This window comes from Mustela nigripes, chromosome 1 (genome assembly GCF_022355385.1).
Source record: "Mustela nigripes isolate SB6536 chromosome 1, MUSNIG.SB6536, whole genome shotgun sequence".
Classification (NCBI taxonomy): Eukaryota; Metazoa; Chordata; class Mammalia; order Carnivora; family Mustelidae; genus Mustela; species Mustela nigripes.
Genome location: NC_081557.1, coordinates 56,085,858 through 56,108,599, shown reverse-complemented (window position 1 = coordinate 56,108,599; position 22,742 = coordinate 56,085,858). Strand labels below are relative to the sequence as shown.

General features: G+C 36.1%; 1 pseudogene; it reads right to left on the bottom strand.

Moving 5' to 3' along the window:
* The window catches only part of LOC132017792 (large ribosomal subunit protein eL15-like), a 32,013-nt pseudogene extending 10,300 nt beyond the window's left edge, over positions 1–21,713 (bottom strand).
* Positions 21,714–22,742: the final 1,029 nt, after the last annotated feature.

Here is a 22,742-nt window from a genome sequence, read left to right as displayed (position 1 = left end):
ATCTTAGCAAGCTTTAATTTTTGACTGTCTGCATTGGCTTTCCTATTAATGACTCATTCTATATCCCAATTATTAAATGTTTCATTGATAACAGTTTTCTTTGTATATTTTAGTATCTTTTAATGAAATTGTTTGTGCAGCTAATAATCAGAATAGTGAGGCTTGGATCACAGAATCATGGCAGTCCTTGCCTCCTTTTGAATACTTATCTTTCCTGATAATCGAGGGTATTATTTCCCATAGACAGCCTTTTACGTCTAAGACATATTAGAAGCTGTCTTTAACAATCATTTTCCATTACCAAGGGAGTTTGGGATAATGGAATGTGTAGTCACTTTCAATTTGTGTCAAATTTCCTGATGCATTTGTACCACCAACATTTTATCAGCTTGTCAGTAGAACAAATGAAGTTGCAAATTGCATTGACTTTTTTTCTTGAAATCTTTGAAACTGTTTATTTTTAACATGACTTCTCTCCTTTTTATTTCTGTAGTGTAGCAGGCTTGATTTTCAACATTCAGGGTCTTTGTCACTTAGTGAGTATGGCATTCAGGCACAATAATTTCCTGGGGTCTTGAAGGTTTCGGGAGAAAAGATTTAGGCATATAGGGCATATTGAAGCCAAATGCAGATTAAAGCAATAAGCATGGAGCAATTTGATGAACTACCTGTAGACAGGAGTAGGGAATTTCTGACACATTAGGAAAGCCATTATGCTCCTGTTATGTTAAATAGTCCAGTGGCCTAAAAGGTTAACGGGTGATGTATGTTTTCATTACCTCCTGTGGGCTTGATGCCTTAGAAGACCCCAGATGGCTTTTGTGGCTGCAGTTCTCTTCATTTGCACTATAGCAGCCTCTGTCACATCACACCAATATGTTTGTGAGGGTCAGTTTGCTTTGGGGAATAGTGTCCCATGATCTCTGTAATATTCTTCTGCCTGAAAATCTGCAAGGAGTTACCACCTGGAGAGTAACTGGAAGCTCTTCAAAAACACATTTTGGGGGTACCTGGGTGGCTCAGTGGGTTAAAGCCTCTGCCTTCGGCTCAGGTCATGATCCCAGGGTCCTGGGATCGAGCCCCGCATCGGGCTCTCTGCTCAGCGGGGAGCCTGCTTCCTCCTCTCTCTCTCTCTGCCTGCCTCTCTGCCTACCTGTGATCTCTGTCTGTCAAATAAATAAATAAAATCTTTAAAAAAAAAAAACACACACACACATTTTGATTTCCTGGGTGTCAGCTGTGACCACAAAAGCAATAACAGCAATAAAACAGCATTGACATTAGTTATCATTTATTGAACATATATTATGTACCAGACATGCTTTACATACAGTATTTCATTGTATCTTCTTGAACATAGTCCATAAAGCTAGGTGTCATGATTTCTATTTCATATATGAATAAAGTAAGATGACTTCTAGAAAGTAACTTGTCCAAAACCAGATTCCTAGATGTGTCAGATAGAGCTAGCATTCATACCAGGTCTGTCTTTCTCCAGGAAATTTTTAACAATTTAGATCATATTTAGTCCACCATGTAGTAGTTACAGTCTAGTTGAAGAGAAAAATATATGTAAAGAATACCTATTATACAATAGTATTTTCATTTAGAAATATGTGTGTTTAAAGGGCAAGGAAAACAGTATATATTAAGAGCTATTAATACCAGTCTTTAGGGGAAGTAATTAAATCTGCAAAGGAGGGGATCAGAAAATCCATAGAAAAGTGGTAATTTATCAGTAGAAACACAGTATTACAAGAACTGGAACCAATATTTAAGCAAAGACCCAGAGTAGGCCTTAAAAGTACAGTGTGTTGGGGGAGCAATACAAAGTCAAGAGTGATGTAGGAATTGAAACACTCCAACGTCTACACCTATCTGTATGAACATAGGAAAAACTAAAGGTGCAGAAGAACACACCATAAAAGGAGAAGGAACAGGAGAGACTGAAGGAGGACTTCCTCTATTTTTTTTAAAAATTGAAGTCAATTAACATGTGAATTTATGGGAGACTTTTTTTTTTTAAATAAATTATTGGACAGTTTTTTTTTTTTTTAAAGATTTTATTTATTTATTTGACAGAGAGAAATCACAAGTACACTGAGAGGCAGGCAGAGAGAGAGAGAGAGAAAGAGAGAGAAGGAAGCAGGCTCCCTGCTGAGCAGAGAGCCCGATGCGGGACTCGATCCCAGGACGCTGAGATCATGACCTGAGCCGAAGGCAGCGGCTTAACCCACTGAGCCACCCAGGCGCCCTTATGGGAGACTTTTATTTTTAAAATGAAATGTGAAGATTGATACCTTTCCTACTTATCACCTGGGATTATTGGAACACTGGAACAGGTATTATATAGATACAAGTAGCTATTGGAGGATATATAACTTGCCTGTCTTGGTCGTGACTGTCTCCTGTCATCTTGAAATTTTATTTTAATATTTTTCCAGGAAGGAAATTAGTTAAAATGAATAAATCAAGTTGTATTCACTTTAGTGTTGTTTCATATTTAATAACATTTCTTTGCATAATAATTCAAGAAACATTTTACATGGAGTAGAAAGGAGGCAGAGGAGACCCCTCTTTTAAGGAGAGTCCTTTCCTTAAACAGTGAAGTCAATTTTGCAGAAGTTTCTGGTACAGATATCACAGAACTTAATAAGGAGTTGGAATGTCCTTAACATGAATCCAATATTAAGTTTGGGTTTCTAAAAAGCAAGTGTTTCTTCACTTAAAATGACCTTGTGATATGTGTAAAGAGGTTGCTTTAATATAATGGGACTGTATCTATCCATTTGTCTTAGAATGCTGTGCATTTGTTTTAGAGTAAGAATTTCCCTTTCATTACATAGGCTGTTATTTGCTTTGTCAAATCCCTCTTGGCCTTGAGCACACTCTAGAAATAGGGATTCTTTAGAAATGCTGATAAGGATGCTCTACTAAATATTACCCTTTATAAATCTTTGAGGAGGCTCAGGAATTGGTGAAGCACTGTAAAGATTTATATAAGCAGACATACAGATCTGGGCAAATGAGGACACATAAGGGACATATCTGGGTCTACCGTCTCAAGGGCCTATGGTATGTAATGATGATTAATTTATTTTGGAAACACAACAATATATATGTGTTCCTTTGATTTTTTAAAACACTTTTATTGATGTCTAATTGATATGTACTAACTGTACATATTTAAAATATTTAATTTTATAGTTTTGACATATGTGTATATCCATGAAACAATCACTGTTATTAAGATATGAGCACACCCATCACCCCCAAAACTTTCCTGTTGTCTCTTGATTATTTTTTCTTCCCATGCCTTGGTGTCCCCCCCCCCACAACTCCTGATGTGCTATCTGTCATAATTCATTTCCATTTTCAATAATTTTATATAAATGGAATCATATAGCATGTTGTCTGGCTTATTTCACTCAGCACAATTATTTGAAGACTTATCTGTGTTGTAGCATACATTAGTAGGTTATTCCTTTTTATTTCTGGTGTAGTTATTGCATTGTATGGGCATGTCACAGTTTATCCATTCTCGTGTTGGTAGGCAGAAGTCTCTTGAACTTAATTTACCTTTCATGACCTTTTGTCTCATGTCTCTTTTATTAATAAATTCTTTGTGAAAAAGTATTTCAACAGCTAAGTTCTCCACTACCTCTTAATCATAGAAAGGAAAGAAGTACCCCTTAAGAATACACAGTGATAGAATTACAATATTTATGATAATGATAGTAATAACAGCATCAGATGAATTTTCTTTCTTTTTTTTTTTTAAAGATTTCATTTATTTATTTGACAAAGAGAGATCACAAGTAGGCAGAGAGTCAGGCAGAGAGAGAGGGGGAAGCAGACTTCCCACTGAGCAGAGAGTCCAATGCAGAGCGTCCCATAATCTCAGGACCCTGAGATTATGACCTGAGCTGAAGGCAGAGGCCTAACCCACTGAGCCACCCAGGTGCCCCTATTGCTATTTTTTAAGCTGGACATAGCATCACTAATAATGTGAGCTGTTCCCACCCCATTTTATTTTTAACTGTTTTACAACACAGCTCATGGGTTACAAAGATGTGACTAAAAACTATCATGATTAAATTTGAATCATTCATTTAATAAATATATTTTGAGGGCTTACTCTGTGTCATGCACAGGTCTAGGAATAAGGGATTCAAAAGTGACAAAAGGCACATCCTAGTTCTTTCATATTTAAAAGTGGATTTGTTTTAAGCATAATGAGAAGTTTAAGCATATACACAGGCCCTTTCAAAGCCCTGGCTTTGGTAGTGTGTTCACATGGTTACATATTTTGTAGGGTTTGCAAAATCAATCTATTTTAAATGCACTGATAGAACCTACATCTCTCTACACTCAATTTTCCTACTATATACTTTTTCTCAGGAGTGGCATTCGAGTTATCAGGGCAGTTTGGAGATCCAGCTAAGGGAAATTGGCAGTGAGAAGTAGATGAATAGATTAAAAACATACATACTACATATGTGTAGTTTGGATGTAGTAGCTCAGATGCATGTGGTTCACAGATAATGGTAGATATATTAATTTAGGACTAGTCACCCCAGGTTAAACATGATATGTAAAAATCCTGCTGTCCATTGTGCTACCTCACTGGGTTCCATGATCAAAGGTGCATGTCCATAAATTATTTACACAATATAGAATAAAGGTACCAGAGAGCTGCATACTAGAAGAATGTGGATGATAGAGGAAAAATTAGGTTTAAATTGGTCAGACCCAGAAGTTTAGGGGTGAGTGTGTATGTGTATGTGTGTATTGTGTGTATGTATACACACACATGCACATACACACCTCTGTATATACAGAGATGTTAGACTATTAATTCATAAAACTATAATGTTATTTTTCTGTGAATGGGATGTTTGTACTATTTTTCAGCTTTCAATATTTGTGTGTGATTTATTTCCTCATTTTTTTTAAAGATTTTATTTATTTATTTGACAGGCAGAGATCACAAGTAGACAGAGAGGCAGGCAGAGAGAAAGGAGGAAGCAGGCTCCCTGCTCAGAAGAGAGCCCCAAGTGGGCCTCAATCCCAGGACCCTGGGATCATGTGACCTGAGCTGAAGGCAGAGGCCTTAACCCACTGAGCCACCCAGGCACCCTTATTTCTTCATTTTAAGTAAAGATTAACTGGTGCACTTGATTTTCTATTAGTAATTTTGGATTATTTTTATCAGGGTCCTTCCCCAACTTATAAATACTTGAGGCAACAAAAAACTAAGATTCATTGCTGTTCACATGTTGCAGTTCAGTGGGGAAGATAGACCTGTAAACATACAATTAAATACAAGGGTAGAAAGGCTAAATAAAAGCACCTCAGGGAGTGCCCAGGACAGGAATAAATTCTTACTTGGAAGGACAGAATAGACTTCTTGGAAAAAGTGGTGTTAAAGCTGAGATGGTCAAAAATATGTATGTTTTGTGTGTTCATGTACCTGTGTCTGGGTCAGGAGAGAAAGATAGCAGGGTGCTAAAAGTGTTTAACTTTACCCTTAGACATACAGAATTTTAAAATAGGTGGGTGGTTTGGTGAGTGCTGTGAAATGTGTAAACCTGGTGATTCACAGACCTGTACCCCTGGGGATAAAAATATATGTTTATCAAAAATAAAAAATTTAAAAATAATAATAATAAAAAAAAATAGGTGGGTGGTGACACAAGATCCGATTTTCCAGTTTTGTTTTTTAAACATGCTTTTTACATACATTAGTTACATACATTTTATATTTAATCCTCAGGGACATGAAATGCCAAGAGTTTAGGCAGATGGGCCATATTTGATTGTGTGTCTTCCAAAACTGTTTCTTTACTCTAAGATACCCTAATACTCTAGAAGCAATTGCCAAGGGGTAGTTTTCAAATGCAGTAGCATTTGGTGAAGGATTGCTCCACATTGTGGTGAATGGTATCTGGGATTCCATTTTAAACACTAGTAATGGGGTGCCTCGGTGGCTCAGTTGGTTAAACAACTGCCTTCAGCTCAGGTCATGGTCACAGAGCCCTGGGATCGAGTCCCACATTGGGCTCCCAGCTCCATGGGGAGTCTGCTTCTCCTTCTGACCTCCCCTCTCATGCTCTCTAACTCTGTCTCTCTCTCTCTCAAAATAAATAAAAAATATTTTAAAATAATTTTTTAAACACCAATAATGCAGGCCCCACTAAGTCATTGTAGACTTAATCAATGTTTGTTATTGAGAGAGGGTCAGAAATAATGGTCTGATGTGTTTGTCCATTTTCTACCATTAAATTTGCTTTGTGAGCTTGTTTTATTTATTGCTTAATTTATTGCTATCTTCTAAGCTTTATGCCCTTATGTTTACAAAAAGGGTAAAAATCCCACTTTATAGATTGTTTTGAGAATAAGGGGATCTAATAAAATAATTCAGAGTAGAAGTTCCTAATATAAAATAGATGTTCAGTAAGTGTTAAACAAATATGCACTTTAATAGTTCTACCATTGTAGGCTTAAGTATTTAAATGTAAAGTTAGAAATCATAGAACTCCTAGAAGAAAACATAGGCAATAAGCTCTTTGGGATAGGTGTTTGCAGTTGTTTTTTTTTTGATATGTGTTCTCAGGCAAGAACAACAAAAGCAACAATTAACCAAAGAGACTACATCAAACTAAAATATTTTGCACAGTAAAGGAAATCATCAATAAAAGGAGAAGGCAATCTACTGAATGGGAAAAGATAATTGCAAATGCTATATCTGATAAGGGGTTAATATGCAAAATGTATGAGGAACTTACAGAACTCAAGATAGATACATAGATACGTAGATAAACAGAGATATAGAGATGTATTTAAACAAACAATCCAATTAAAAATGGACAGAAAAGAGACTTCTAGGTGACTCATTAGTTGAGTGTCTAATTCTTGATTTGGGCCCAGGTCATGATCTTGGGGTTGTGGGCTAGAGGCCCATGTTAGAGGAGCCCACTAAAAAAAAGAAAGGAAAGGAAAGGAAAGGAGGGCAGGGGAGGGGAGGGGAAGGGAGGGGAAAGTTAAAGGAAAGGAAAGGAAAGTTGCTTAACCAACTGAGCCACTGAGGCACCCCATTATTGGTGTTTAAAATGGAATCCCAGATACCATTCACCACAATGAGGAGCAATCCTCACCAAATGCTACTGCATTTGAAAACTACCCCCAAGGCATGGGGAACTGCCTTGTTGGGCTGCACAGGTCTGGATAGTTCTAGTTAAGATTAGACAGACTGTCTCAGACAGGGAAACTTTACACCTTATTCAGGAAAGGAAAAGAAAAGAAAAGGAAAGGAAAGGAAGAGAAGAGAAATCACACCTGGAAACAATAGTCATAGACCTTTCAGGATCCATGCAGAAATGGAAAGTTCTTCAAATTCTAAAACTGAGGAAATTTTCAGAAATTAAAAGAGAAATAAATACAGAAGAAATACTGATTTTTTTTTAAAGATACATGCTGTTAAAGGCAAAAATGCATTGCACAACTTGATTTTCTCATAAAATTTTAACATTTGTTTCACTAAATTGAAAAGGAGAGCATATATAGACAAGTGAATATTTACAAATTGAATTTATTTTTTTTTTCATCTTTAATACAAATTCAGCCCCAAGCGGCTGGCCTTTAAAAAAGCAACACTCTTATCATTTGTTGGGTGATGAGATAAAGAAAAAAAATTAAGATTTGAAAAAAAAAAATCAATCATGATCCAGTTAAAAAAAAAATAGCAATTTTAGGGTGATTGGCCTGGTGTCCCTTAGTGACAGGGTCAATAGGAAGAGAGAAAGCAAAGTTATATTTACTGAGCATTTATCAAGAGTCAGTCCCCAAACTAGACACTTTACATTGGTTATCTGATTTAATTTCCATAACAGTAATTTGGAGTTGATATTATTATTTTCATTTTTTGAAGTGAAATACTGAGGCACATTTAGCAGATAACTTTCAAAAGCATTCTTACTTAAGGAGGAATAGAGAGGCACTTTAGGTTCAGGTCATGATCCTAGGGTTCTGTTTCTCTGTCACCTTCTGTCCCTCTGCCCCGTTTGTGTGCTCACATGATTTCTCTCTTCCTCTCTCTCTCTCCTCTCATTTTGCTCTCTCTCTCTCTCTCTCTCAAATAAATAAATCTTAAATTAAAAAAAAAAAAAAAGGAAAAAGAAAAAAGAAAAGACAATGGGGAGTGGAATTGTAAATAGGTCTTTTTCCATGCCCCAAGGCTCAGGCTGATGGTCTCACCCATGGCCCAGAAAACAGAAGCTCAGCAACAGCCATATCCTAGAGTCCATTTCCTCTTTGGAAAAAAGGCAATGTCTTCAAAGGCAAAAAGTATCTTATCTCTATTCCTTCAGGATCTGAACCCATACTATTCAGTAAGGTGACCCACATACTTAAAATTACATGTTCTCGTAGATGCATCTTTAAAAGGTTAGAAGAAATAGATACAGTAAATTATAACAACATTTTAACTCAATAAATAAATACACAATAGTATTACTTAAACCTAAACAATATAAGATTATTAATGTAAATTCTTTTCTTAGTACATTTTCAGAATCTGATGTGTATTTTACCCTTGGAGCTTATCTGGATTAGCCACTTTTTAGGAGCTCAGTAGCTACAGGGCATCAGGAACTGCCTTGTTGGGCCGCACAGGTCTGGATAGTTAGGACTAGAGAGACTGTCTCAGACAGGGAAACTTTACACCTTATTCATTAAAATATCAACATGCCCACTGACACTTCTTTTATATCGCTGACCTTCTCAGTGCTGCTTAAGGATGAGTAACTAGGTTTTAGAGTCAGGGCTCCATAAATATCTGCCCCTTACTAGCCATGTGTCTTTGAACATATTATTTAACATGTTTTAGCCTCAGTTTTGTCATTTACAAAATGGGGACAGTGATGCCTAGCTCACAAGGTAGTGATAAGTTAGATATAAATCTCCTGGCAACATGACACTTGGTCCAAAACTAGATGCTCTTAATACTAAAATTGAATCTCATTTTCTTCTGTGTGGACTCTAATAGAGATTGAGTGCACTATTCTTGACAACGGAAATTCATATGGTTTACTGGTCTACTTGTGACACTTCCCCACCCCCACGCCAGCCCCACCTCATTGCTATACCCATAATGGTGAATCTGGGTTAGTCAATCACTCACCCTCTGTGCGTAGATAAAAATTGGTATGGGTCTCATACACGTTGATGTATTTATTGTTTTCTTATACATTGGAGTTTCCTGAAGAGTGACAAGTGCGAGCTAATTGGGTTAATTTATAACCTTTTAGAAATCCCATTAGCTCACTCACAGATGAATACTCTGTAGTATTGAGCTTTTTAAGTATTTAAGCTCTTTAAGGACCAGCTACTATCAACTAGAACAAAGGGAAACCACAGACCTACCTCTTCTGTTCCTTCTCTCCATGTGAAACAGATTATTACGAGTCCATGCATACTTTATCTTGTTTTCTTCTGGTCCTAAGCTAATTGCACAAGTCTCCCTATGCCAATTCTAAAATGTGCTTAAGGCCCACATATACTTCTTGAGTTTCTTCCCAACAGTATATAGAAAATGCCTACTGAAGCAGGAGCTGTGTGTTCAAAACTCAGGATTCTATTTATGTTGTTTCTCCCATTTCTATCTATCTGAGAAGGGTTATCTTCTTACTGCTCTCTCCCAAAGCTGTTACCTCAGAATCAGCTGTTTATTCTCAAACAACTTCTTAAAACCCAGGCAGAGATGGTGTGGAGAATTCCAAGTAGAATTATCTCAATATATTATTTTCCTTTCTTAAAAAATACATGCTAAAGAAACCAGAAAGTATTCTCAATGTGTAGTTTTGATGAACTCAAATTTGTCATTCTATTGATTGTATCTTCTGAGTCAAAGTATAGCAACATTTGCATTCTGGCTTTGACTTCTCAAAATAAACCCCAAATTTATAGTAAGATCCTCTCATATCCTGTCTTACCCTCTCAAAACTTAGTTAATAAACTAAAATTTAAGAAATATTCACAAAATGTTATTATAACTTGAATTCTGTATTTTAAAAACAAATTAATAAAACATGGTTTTTATATGTTTATAGAGGACTGCTGACAAGTGCCTGTGTGTGTATGCATGTACTCAAATGCATGTGTAGGTATATATGCAACTTATATGCTAGTGGACCATAAAAAAGATTTGGCAGCAAACAAGAGAAACCATAATCTGAATAAGTCCTATAAATATGAGCCTTCAAAATTCATCAAATATTTTATAATTATTTTAAATTTTTACTGTTAGGGTGTGAACAAAAATGCTTTACTATCTATGTCTTTTATAGATGAGAAAGCTAAGGTTGAGTATTTAAGTGATTTTCTTGGGGAGGATTTTTGGCTGAGCAAAGGATGTCACCTCACCTATACTACCAAATGTGCTGAAAACTTATTGGTGAATTAATCAACAATTAAGAAGGCCAAAGCACCATTTTAGAGGTATTTACAATACTTTCTTTGCTAAATAAAGCATTTTCTTTGACAAGAGAGAACAGCCTGATTTATGAATGTAAATGCATTTTTGAGGCTACGAACATCAGCTTCATCTCTTGAAAGATGTGGTATTATTGTACTGGAAAGCATCATTTCATGCCAGCTCCTCATTCTCATTCTCCATTCGTGGCTCTACCACTTTTTTGCAGTATGACACTGGAAAATTCCCTTTGTTTTTCCTATCTTCACTGCCCTCTAAAATAAGTAACTTTCGATTCCCTATTTTCTTACGGTATAATAAAGCACAAATAAATGTGGTATGTGAATGTTTGTTGATAGTATTGAGACTGTTTGCAAGACATAAGGCATCCTTACCACACTCTTTTGTTCACTGAGCTTGGTAACTCAGCACGGCTCTGTGATAAAGACACATGTTTTGGAGATAGATTGTCCTGGATTAGAATCCTTGCTTTGACATTCAGTAGATTGGAAATGGTGGAGAGGCATTTAACTTTCTGAACCTCATTTTCTTCATCTGTGAAATGGCTACTTTGACCCCTCAGGGTTATTGTGAAAATGATGCCTACTGAGAAATATGCTCTAAAACCCTGCAGTTGATTACCATGGTAACTGAAAGAAAGCCACTCTGGAACTTACCTTGTGGCAAACTACTGTCACCACTTTATCTTTCATTCTGTTTGTTTCAAGCAAAAGCCAAGCATATCCAGGCTTTAACTTATAACAAAAACCAACCTCAAGAGATTTAAACGTATTTCTCACTTTATTAGGTAGCTACATTATCCTTTAAAAACAAAGACTAATACATTACCGGTCACTGGCCTCTTAGTTGTCATTATGACAATACTCCTCTTCCCTAACCATTTCTCATTTACATTTAATAATAACATTTGAGGGAATCATTATACACTAGTCTTGGTGGGAACAAAAAAAGAAGAAGAAGAAAAGAAAAAAAAAAGAAGATAGATATATATATCTATATCTATAGATATATATATAAAATTAAAAAGGAGATAGTCAAGGATTCAAACTGTTTTTTATATGAACACCTTGTTGGTTGAAGCAGGTGCAGATAGACAAATCGATTGCCTATCAAAGTATCTGTAAGTGAAAAAACAAACCATCACCAACATGAACAATGGCAAGTAATTTCTGCATCATCTTCCAGAATAGTCTCATATCACTCTTACTGAGTATTTGATTTAGACAGTTATCAGAGTTAATTTGCATTATTCAAAGGGGATCAAAGGGCTGAGTTGCATTATTTACATGTCAGCTGTCCTCATTTACTATTTAAAATTATAAATGATCCCTATTCTTAGAGCAGCATAAATGAGAATTGCTTTATGACCTGAAAAAAGTCACTACCATGTGCAGGTGTAACCCATGTTAAAGAACCTTCACCATTTCCTTGAGCCTTTCTAGATACAAAAGATGGTTACAATCATCTGAAAATACTTTTATGTACAACATGAGAAGCACCCCTGTGATAATGATAAGTGATCATTTAGTGTTTCTCAGAGAGGGTACTATTGACATTTTGGGGGTGGGGCAAGTGTTCATTTTGAAGGACATTGTAGCACATCAAAAGTTGTTTAGAGTGGTGCCTGGGTGGCTGCCACTCTCCCTGCTTGTATGCTATCTCTCTCTCTCTGACAAATAAGTAAATAAAATCTTTAGAAAAAAAATGTTTAGAATCCCTGTCTTAAATACTTTGGGACAACCAAAAAATAACCCCCGACACACAAACATTTCTAAATGCTGTCTAGGGGTATTCTATTCCCTAGTGGAGGACTACTGAGATAAAGCAAGGTAGGGATCATCTGGACACTAAGAGCCCAGGATCTGGATTTGACTCTTGGCCACATAAACTTATTAGCTCCATAATCTTGGTTATTTAAATTCCCTGAACCTCAGTTTTATCTGCCGCCTTAGGGGATTAATAAATTAATGCTAGTAAAAGTCATTAGCATGATGCTTGGCATATAAAAAGTCAAGGGGTAATAATTTGTATAGATCTTGACAAATGTGTTTTAATAAAAATTCATATTGGCTCAAAAAAAAAAAACCGTTGCTAGTGCAGTCAGTAGTGATGATGGTAGTTGTCATGGGAAAAATGGCACTGGTGGTAGTTGTGGTACACATAGGGGAAACAGGAGGAAAGGTGTTTAAGATGTTATCTTAGTGCCCATACTGCTTCAGTTGGAATGTCTGCCACTATGCTATTCAAGCCAATTCCCTATATGCCCTATGCTCCAGTTTCCTTCTATAAAATGATGACCACAATAACATGTACTGTAATTTGTGGTAAAAAAAAAAAAAAAAGAAATAAAATGCTATAAAATGAATCAGGTTTTGAGTTGCTTGTGAATTCAGTGGAGACAGGAGGAGAATGGATCATTTTACTTTTTGCTTCCAAAATCTTCAGCCACATTAGCTTCAGTTTTATGGGTGCTGTTGGCTCCATAGTAGTTAACTAGTCAGTTTCTCACAGAAGGTATGTCAAAGTGGCTCAACTGAAGGTGCTGTTGTTTTCTCTGGTAATGAGATCCGGCTCAAATAGTCTTTACTTTCAAGAGAGTTTCATATTTAAGATGTACCCTAGATTCTAGCCAAGGTAATCCATTCTCAGAATACCAAATAGCCATGATTATAGCAAGATCTCTTAGATGTGGTACAACATGAAGGCTACAGAGAGAGTCTGTATGAAATCCTAAAGGGGGGAGAATGAAGCTGTTAATAGTTCAGCTTCAACGCATCTACAGATACCTATGCTTTCATCCATAAAGAAAATAGTCAGGATGTTTGTAATGTTAAACATGTTGGACTTAATAGAGTATGTGAATCACTTTGATGAATAGTATTTATTTGCTAATTTTGCCTCGTGATTATAAAGGTGGCATATTTTGATTTTCTATATCATCCTCCAACGTTATGGCCCGTTAAAAGGGCTTTCAACGTTATGGCCCGTTATGGCAACGTTAAAAGATGACTGGGAATTGACTTTGCAAATGAGATTTTTGGCTCTTACCTGGTTATTTCATACAGAATTTGCAGTACCTACTCATGAATGTGTTGTTGATGATCACCATATTATGTTGCTTTTCAGAATCCGTAATTGTTAACAGATAGAGATGTGATATCCTAGAATGCAGGGGGTTTCTTTTATTATAATATCAGTCTGTTTCCACCTGGGAGTAATTTTTATGAAAGTAATGACGTGATAGTTCAAAAGGATGATTTCATTCCTCTGTAGATACCATTTATTTGTTTATTGAGTGACTACCTAATCTACACTACATGATGCCTAGTCACGTTAAAGATATGGACATAAATGAAACTGTTTATACCCACAGAGAGGTTTGGAAGAGTAGTATATTTGATAAATGTATTACACTCTGAAAAACGCAGTAAAGGAAACAGTGAGGGGGTACAGGATGAAGTAAAAAAGAATAGAGATGGTTTTGCCTTATTTTAAGTCTTACAATATCCTTCGTACAAATAACTCAGAAGACTCAGGCAATTTCAAATCTAGGAATGAATCTTTTTAGCCCTTATTCCTACTACTTCCCAATATGCCATGAGTGTTGTTTTATTAAAGACATGGGATAATGTAGACTTCCCAATTATATAGACAATGATCCAGTTCCTCCTGCCCCACATACTAGCTGTATGGCCTTGAGCAAGTTACTGTATTTTCCTTAGCTACAGTTTCTTTGTCCGTAAAATAGAAAACGTAAAATAACCCATTAGGGTTGTTGTGAAGATTAAATGCAGTGATTCATGTAAGAGAGAATGACAAAGTATTTAATAATTGTTAGCTATAATTATCTTATAGCTGATAATTTTTCTACTTTGTATTTAATCATGAATGTACTTTTTTATACTTTTAAATTATTGTTCATTATAGTTTGCTTGTTTGAAATGGATATGCTTCTGTATTCCTACCTATGAAATCCAGGGTCTTAAATTGTTATGTTGTCTTCAGTGCCTTTCAGATTTCTTCCAAATGTGTGAATGTAATACAATCACTTATGAATATGTTCCATTTTTTCCTACATACAACCATATCTATTGAGGACCTTATAACATATTACTGAACATAGTGCCTCAGTACCAATTAGCTAGAAAATGGACCCTCAATACTAACTTGTTGAAATGAATAAAGCTATAAACAGGTAGTTACTAGTTGCTGAGTTTTGTTCAATCAAATGTTGTACATCCTGCATTTTCAAGCATTGTACATTGAGACCCTCTAAATAATTTTTCTGTACCAACTTCAAACTATATAAGTTTAGGAAGGGCACTTCAATCCATCCAACAATGGCTCCCCCTACAAAACAGCAATTCAGTTGGTATGCATCACCACCTTTGCTCGTAAAGTAATACTCATTTGTGGAAATATTTTAATATTTTATTCACTTTGCCTTTATTACTTTACACAAATTGATGGTACAGATAAAACTGAAATTGCTGAAATTGATGAGGAGAAGCATAGGTTTCATAAACTCAATATAATTAAGGCAAGATGGAGATCATTAGGCTTGCCTCAACTTTAGCCTCTATCAGGCATTCACTAGTCTTAAGCCCAATCAACTCTGTGTTCAGTTACAAAGGAGAAGGATAAAACTAAAGTGTACAGTGCTAGAAATATACCATTAAACAGTGTGCCTAAAGGATAAGCTGCCATTAGGGATTTTGTAATCGGTTTTAGCATATTGGGAATGGAACACCTGTTAGAATCTTTGAATCTTTTGTTTAGCTTGTGAATATTTACCGTACTATGAAAGTTGAAGATAGTTTACTATTTTATTCCTTTTTATAAAAAAATAAATATTGAATTGATATAAACTTTAAGTTGTCCATATTTAAAGGTATAAAAATTATCTTCCATCCCCAGGTTTTACTCCCCCCGCCCCCGGACATTACTGTTCTAACACTAGAGGACAGCTTTGCTAATTTCATAAAGATATTTTTAGGTTTAGTGAAATTGTTTAATAAACCATTTCTGTCTCTTGTAAGTACATCTCAGTTATGGATAAAAAAATAAATCAAACCCAGAAACTTTTAATTTGATAGAGATTATAGTCATTAACTTAAATCTTTTTTTTTTTATTTTAAATTATATGATTATTATCAATGAGTTCAGTATCTATGTATTTCTGCAGTACTTTTAAAAAAATTACTATGTATGTCCTAATTTAAACAACAACAACAACAACAAACCTAGACTGTCTTTGGAAGAGAAATTGGATTCCTTTCACAAATTTTGCCATTCAAAAGCATACATTATCTAAATTTGTAAGATGCAAGGTAGCTGTTTTATTGTAGACCACTTTAATATGAATGTAAAACACCTGGGAATCTTTTTAAAGTTTGTTTTTTTTTTTTTTTTTTTTTTTAATTTGAGAAAAAGAGAGACAGAGGAGAGGGGCAGAGGAAGAGGGGGAGAGAAAGAATCTTAATCAGACTTACTGATGAGCAAGGAGCCCCACTTGAGCCTCTATCCTAGGACCCTAAGATCATGACCTGTGCCAAAATCAAGAGTTGGACTCTTACCCAGGCACCCACTGGGAATCTTTTCAGAGCACAGATTTTTGATTTTGTAGGTGTCAGGTGAGGCTTGAGATTTTGCATTTCTTCCTTCCTTCCTTCCTTCCTTCCTTCCTTCCTTCCTTTCTTTCTCTCTTTTCCCTCTTTCTTTCTTTCTTCTTAATTTTTTTTTTTTAATTTATTTGAGAACAAGAGGGAGAGAGCGAGCACAAGGGATGGGAAGGGACACAGAGAGGAGAAGAAGTAGACTCCTTGCTAAGCACAGAGCCCTGATGTGGGCCTCAATTCCAGGACCCCAAGATCATGACCTGAGCCAAAGGCAGACGCTTAACCAGTTGAGACACTCAGGTGCCCAGAGAATTGGTATTTCTAGCAAGTTCTCAGATGCTGCTGTTGTTGCTGTTGGTCTGGACATATTTAATAGCAGTTGGGTAGATCACCAAATATGTAGTCAGAAAATTTTACTTCAAACATTACATCTACCATTTGCTAGCTATAGAAATTAGAGTAAGGCACATCCACTCACTTTTTCCATCTCTGTTGCTCTTACTTTTGTCTAAGCCACTGTCTTTTCTAAACTACTGCATAGCCTCTTAACTGTTTTCTTAGCATCTGCCCTTGCCCCTCTCCAGTCCACTCTACAGACCACAACACAAGCAATCCTGCTTAAAAACACTTAATCTTATCCTATCACCAACTACTTAAACGTCCCTTAACAGCTTTTAATGTCTCTCCTCAAAGATAAATTTCCAAATTATGAACATAAGTCAGAAAGCCCCAGCCTGCCTCTCTGATCTCATCTACTTCATTCCCATTGTTTGTTAGGTTTCATCAAATGGCTTTTCCTTTGTTGGCTAAGTGAGATTCCAGGGCAAGCAGAAACGTTTAACCTAGAAACTGGTTAGAAATGCAAATTCTTAGATAGCACCTTTAAAACTTTCTCCCACTAGATAGAGACTCTCCCATAAAGACAGTGCCAATAAGGTTTTGTTTCTTTCTGATTCTCAAGCACTCAGAACACTGCCTGGCACCGTTTAGGTTTCCAAGAAAAAGTTTTGAATGAATGAGAGAATAAATCACTATAAATTCTATATTATTTCTTTCTTTCATCTGTAAAATAGACAAAATATTATGTCCCTCTCAGATTACTTCAGGTTCATTAGCATATATGAAAGTAGAAACCGGAATGCCTATTTTAAAGATATTCAGTCTTATAAGGCATGGTTACATCATTTTCTCAATTATGCATACATTATTTGCTTAGACAATTACTATGTGCAGCTTTGTTGATTAAGCCACTCACTCACATATACAATATTGGATGTTTGCTTCCAACTTGGGATAGTATTTGCTCAATGTGGAATTCTAGTTGGTACACATTCTTAAAACCTTTACTGATATATCTGAAAATTATCTCCTTCTAGCTTCTGGTATACGTTAAGCTTTCCTCTTTCAAAGTACTTACAACATTTAAAAATAGTAAGTGCTTTTCTTATTCCAAAATAATAAAGATTTGTTACAGAAAATATTTTAAAAATGCTGATAAGTAAAAGGAATACTTTAGTTCCTACTGCAATCAAGAGCTTTCATGATTACATAACCTCTCAAACTCTTCCATAGTCTTTAAATTGCAAAAAAAAAAAAAAAATTGTTGCAGTTTTGGTAAATTTATTTTGCAGTTCCAAATTATGTACATAAGATTTTTTTTAATCATATTGGTTGGTATCATGCCCTATTAACATGAATTCTCAACATATTGTAAGAGGGTCGGTTTAATCAAATGTATTTTGCGAGTATTTTTTTTAAAGAAATAATAAAACAATGCTGTTATTTGGATGTAAAATTGTATTGCAGTTAGGTAACACATTAAGGACTGAGTTCTGTAAGAACATTTGATCTACAGTAGATTTCCCGTGTATTCTCTGAGCCTCTTTTAGCACTGCTCCCAAGGGAACATCTAAATGCACACAGCTACTTCCTCTCACTATTGTAGAGCCAATTAAATTAATTTGTTGGAAATAACATTGTCTATCGCTCGCACTGTGCTAGATTAGATTCTCTCTGAATCTTCCTGGGTTTCACTCTGCCATGTGGATAGCACTTTGAATTTTAGTGGGAAGAACTGCAGTCTTCCTTTGCTAATATTAAAAAAAAAAAAAATGATTTTAACTACTCCCAGGAAGTAGAGTTTTCTCAGAAACTTGCATTTACTTCAGGAGGTGCTGCATCTATTTCCTGATACTTTAGTATCATTTAGGATAGCAAGAAATAGAAAGAATATAGAGATTCTTTCACATTACGTGTATATCTCTAACTTTGGGAATTCTTTCCCATATCCATCAGAGAGAAAGAAATTTTATGAAGGACAAGATGCTATATGATAGAATAGGGAATTATAGGTGGATGAAATAATCTAATTGAGTTTTGTATATTATGTGTCATAATGCCAAATTCATCTGTTCACTGAGCGAACATTTATGAGCACTGCTCTAAAATGGGCCTTATGAAAGATACATAGGATACCTGGAATATTCATACATATATATGTATATTTTTATAATATACATATATTGATATATAAATTATAGACATATATATATTTAAATAAGGCAATATAAGTCATTTGCATGTAAAATTACAGTTTTTGGATTTAGTGTGTATTGAGGTGAAAAGCTACAGTAGTGTGAGGCTAAGAGGTAAGCAAGGAACAGATATTTAAGGGTCTTCTAAAATATAGAATTTTGATGTTTGGCTGTAGGCAACAGGGAGGCATCCTGTTACTCAGGTTACTGTCACTGAATAGTTCACCGTATAGTAAAATGGGGTCTCTTTAAACTTAATAGATTTTGTGTGCTTGGTTTTGTTTCCGTTTTGTTTGACCGTTTTCTGTAATGGACAAAAACAGTGTTTCCACATCCCAGGAGACTAACTTACTTTATTGGGGAAAGACTGTGGGAATAAGAAACAAGAGCACTGAATTTAAACACTGACTTTGCCATTAACTAGTGATGTAGCCTGAGACAGAAGTACTTTTCCTTTTTTCTGAGCGTTTCAGTCTCCCTGTCTGCAAAGCATGAAGAGAAGTGCTGTTGGAAGAAATAGCATTACATGTCCCTGGATTGTTCACTTTCTATTGTATCTTGTAACTACCAATAACAACTCTTGCCTTTTGTCTTTTATTTTATTTTTATTTCCTTTTTTTTTTTTTTTTTTTTAAGAGAGAGAGAGCAGGAGCATGCATGCAAGTTGGCAGGGAAGGGCAGAGGGAGAGAGAGAGGAGAAAGAATCTCAATCAAGCTCCATGCCTAGTGCTTGGAGCCCTCTGCGGCGCTCGATCTAACCACCCTGAGATCATGACCCGAGCCAATATCAACAGTTAGATGCTTAGTGGACTGAACTACCCAGGTGCCCTGCCTTTTGTCCTTTAGAAGATAATCCAGACTAACACTAATTCCAGATAATATGAAACCCAAACTAGAATGAAATTGGATTTTGAAGTTTGCTTTCACTTAGAAACAGTTGAAGAAGAAAAAAATGAAGGCATCTGGCTGGCTCAGTGGGTTAAAGCCTCTGCTTTCGGCTCAGGTCATGATCCCAGCATCCTGGGATCGAGCCCCACATTGGGCTCTCTGTTTGGGAGGGAGCCTGCTTTACCCCCTCTCTCTGCCTGCCTCTCTGCCTACTTGTGATCTCTGTCTGTCAAATAAATAAATAAAGTCTTTAGAAAAAAAAAGAAAAGAATGTTATGCTGCTACTATAGACTACATGACTTTGGGATTTGAATAATTTTAAAGATTGCTGCCCTAATTGTTATTGTTGTTAAAGCTTTTGGTGGGGTGCCTGGGTGGCTCAGTCAATTAAGCATCTTCCTTTGGCTCAGGTCCTGATCCCAGGGTCCTGGGATCCAGCCTCTTGTAGGGCTCCCTGCTCAGTCCGGAATCTGTTCTTCCCTCTCCTTTTGCCCCTTCCCCTACTTGTGTGCTGTCTCTCTGTCTCTCTCCCTCCCTCCTTCAAATAAATAAATAAAATCTTAAAAAAAAAAAAAAAGCTTTTAGTAATATTTAAAATTAGCCAAGTCAATTTCTGGCTGGAATTTTTAATGGTGTTCGGTACATAGTAAGAGCCCAGTAGAAATGATATTCCTGATAATGTTGCTTATAAGAAATGAATAAGCTAAATTTAGTATGTAAAGTACACAATACAGTCTCCTCAAAAATGCTAGTTTCTACTCACCTTGTAGGGCCCTTGTTAACCTGTGGATATCTATGTTGCTATTTGGCTATGCTTTTTAGGTGTTTTCCTGTAGCTCCTGATCCATTTTATACCATAGGTGGCTGAGCTTCAGTAGTGGGCAGGTGAGTCAGTCTGAAAATTAAAGATTATGCTAGACATCAGGGTGGTGGGGGCAGAAATTAAAAGGTCTATAGAAAATAGAAATAGAAAACTATATTTGATGGCCTCAATATTTTTGACAGACTTCTCTCTGGTTCATGAATAGGAAGGCATGTACCTGAGGTGGAAGTACAACTTTACCATTTTTCCACTCAGTGCTTAGCAAATTGAGCCAGTGAAAAAATAGATTTTGTTATAATGACCAGAACCCTTGCTAGACACAGCGGAACATCAACCCAAAGGGGGGATGGAAGCCCTGCTGGAAGAGAAAAAATTCACTTTAAGAACAGGAACAATACATTTAAAAATTGAATGAGAAAATGTTGCTTATATTTAACTAATATAGATTGTCACTTAAGAAGTTGGGGAAGGATATGACCTAAACTGTGCTTGTTGCCAGCTCTGCAAAACCTTGGTTGGATCTGTGCTATTAGCTCTGCTTTCACCTAAGCTAGAATATGAATGCTGGATCTCCTGTTACTTGCTAACTGTACAATCTGAAGAAAACTAATTAAAACTCCTGTACCTCACCTTTTTCATTTTTAAAATGAGGGTTCTGTATCCCTCAGCAGAGTTATGCTGAGGATTAAATGAAATAACAATGATAGCCTTGCCTAACACAGTACCTGTTGTTTAGTTGGTAATAATCAATTTCAGTTTCCCTAATGTCAGAACCTTTACATGTTGGACAATCCATTTTACTCTTTGATTTTCAGTTTTTCTATGTCTAAAGTGAGTTTTGGAGGGAGATTATTTATTTAATTTATTGCAGCTCTTGCATTCTACTCTTTATGTCTTCCTATGACACTGCTCCCTTTGTGTATTTGCATGCAAGAAAATATCAATATTCTCATTTTAAAAATTGTGGAATTACGGAAATTTCAGTTGTTCTACCAGCAAACAGAAAGAGATCTGAGGGTCAGTAGGCAGTAGCAAGTAGCTTTTCACCTTACCTAATTTACCTTATCTATCATTTGTCTTGTCTTTGGGTCTATAACCCAAGCTTCTCCCTCCTTCACGAGGCCCCTGAGTCCAGCACTAGGGGTGAAGAATTCAGGACATACCAGTTGTTTCTTAGAGTGAAGTCCTGGACTTCTTGCTTTTTGCCACCTATTCCTTATTGGTGTTGTGGGGGTGGTGAATAAGTCTAATATTTGCCTGCGTCTTCTCGTCTTAATCTCCTTGTTCACTACTGGGACCTTGGCATTGGGAAAAGAAGCAGCTTTCCTGTTTGACTTGTGCTGCCTTTTCTTGGCCATGTACTTTTCCTCTACCTTGTTTCCCCAACTGGATCTGGACATTTAACTTTAACTGAAAACATCAGTGAGTTTCATAAGCAATCAGCTTCCCAATTAATCACTTTAAAATGTTCTCAGGATACCATGATGTGAATTGACCTCTACTAAGCAAGATATTCTGCTTTATAACTAGGGGTGGGGATTTCTTAGAATCATATCTACTTATATCTACCTATATACCTATATCATGTCTACCTACTTATAGTCTTCCCCTGGTGGCTGATGCTTGAAAATTTTCTGCTCTACTTCCCTAACTAGACAGTGAGGGCTTGGATGGCATACACTAAGACTCAGTGTCCTTTTCACTTTCATTTCTATGATGGTTGCCACAGGGAATGCTTGGTGTTGGAAACTATGGTGGGCACTTGTGATGAAATGTAAGTAAGACGTGGTGTCTGCCTTCAGCCAGTTCACAGTTTAGCTATGGAGATAGGCAGGAAAACATATACTAGACATTGGAAAAAATAAATACTACAATAAACACATGAGCAAATTCATAGGAATAAGGTTAGTGTCCAAAGCATAGCAGTTGCTTACAGCAAGTATGACAAGTCAAACAAACTCCTGAAAAACACATAAAGGGAATACATAATTTTCCCCAAGACAGAGTAGTGTTACTACCTTGAAGATGTGATACTTGAAATGGACTTTGAAAAAAGTTTGATAAGTTCAACTTTGTTTATATTTGTGCCTATTTATACTAATTAAATAATTCTCTGGAAACCTGGTTTAGGCTGTGGCTCAAACCTCATTCTTCCTCTTTTGCTTTCAAGGAAACCTGATGGCAGCAGAGACAGTGATAACATAACCAAGTTGGAAATAGAGGCAGGGACCTCATGGCAGAGATCTTTGCATGCCGTGTTAAACATTACGAAATGATAGATTTTCTCTAAGTCTGGCTTGTTGCTTTTGCTGTTAATTCTCAGTCTGAATTTGAATTTGCTTTGAAACATGCAGGCCATGCTCAACTCCAGCAAAAGATGCACAGAT